Genomic DNA, 1633 nt, shown 5'->3' on the forward strand with positions numbered 1-1633 from the left:
AATCCAGTTCAAAAATGAATCAGCTGGCCGCTTCTCATTCTTACCGTTCCGGCCAAATCTAGTTCGTCTTCGAACGCTTTTTTTCGCTCCTGATGCACCACATATCACCTGTCGATTTGCCACGTCAATAACCACGTGAACGAGCCGTCTACTAGTTAGCGCTATTTTTTGCACCAACCATCATAAGTTCCGATGAAACTTCGTTTTAGGTTAATTACTAAATTGTAATTTGTTTCAATTATATTACTGAATTTATTTTCTATTTCACTTTGACCTTTTTGTTAAATATTCTATATTTTATCGAACAACATGGCAAAATAGTAGGCTAATGCAGTTTTCACAGGAAATTCAATAACTAATGATGTTAATTTAATCTATCAAAATACCGCAAAGAATGTTCATGCATATGAAACTCTTTATTAGATCATTCTTGCAACATTAAGTAGTTTTCCTTAAATAATGATACATTCTCTCTACCTGTATACTGTTCTTCTAGAAAGATTAAATTCAAAACATATGCATATCTACAGATATAAATATATATTCATATAAATCAAATGAGCCCACGCCATTTTTAGGACGACCTGAGTCCACATCCCTGTATACTGTTTTCTCTTCTTTTTAAAAAATAAAAAAAAAAAAAACACTAAAAGACGGATCAACAAAGGGAAGTCCTACTTGGCATATAATAACAACAATAATAATAAATAATATTATTATTAATTATTTATAATAACTATATAGCCACAATTAAAGAAAACAATGCACATGTATTTAAATCTAAGGCATGCATCAAAGTTATTATATTATAGCAAACCTCCTGTCCACTTTTATTAGAGTTTAGGATAACTACTCACTCCTTAAAATAATCAAATAAAATTATCACTAACAGAAACAGCCAGTCTCATTGGGACCCAGCACCACGCCCCACCCCAACAGTAGTCAGTAGGCTGTCCAACATAAAGTATCAAAAAATTATTTTTCAAGAGTTAAGTTTTAGAGATAAATACTATTTATAGACACCAAGAATTCGAATCCCACCGGTCTCCTAGTAAACGGTTGTTTCGGACATGTCATTTTGAAACCATCTTTATGTCCTTTGTTGAAATTTTTAAAATTTTGATTTAAATAATTTGAGTCCAATAATTAAAATTTTAGTGAATTCATCAATAATTCCTTTAGATTAGTATTCTAATTATGTTTTTTGGTAAAAAAAAATATAGAGCAATTAATGGCTAAAAAGTTGATAGAATAATTATACTTGATTTTTATTTTTATTTTTTTTAACTTTGGCTATCTAGATTAAATCAAACAATTTCCTACGGCGGCCAAAGCATTGGGGAAAAAAAAAATCTTTCAAAATGTCTACAATAGTGAGAGATATCCATGGACGGAAAATGTCTAAAATATGGTGGTAGAGCGTAATAGCACTATATCTCATGCCACCAATCAAATTGTGTCTACAAATTTACCTATTCATTATTTTTTTTTTAAAAAAATATTATATTTAGTGATAAAAGAGAAATTTGATTAATTTAAAATATAAATAATGTGACGCAACTGTTACATAAAGATCACGTCCTATGTTTATTGATCATATATTTTACTTATATATATATATAATATTTAAGAG

Source organism: Ananas comosus, unplaced genomic scaffold (genome assembly GCF_001540865.1).
Source record: "Ananas comosus cultivar F153 unplaced genomic scaffold, ASM154086v1, whole genome shotgun sequence".
Taxonomy (NCBI): Eukaryota; Viridiplantae; Streptophyta; class Magnoliopsida; order Poales; family Bromeliaceae; genus Ananas; species Ananas comosus.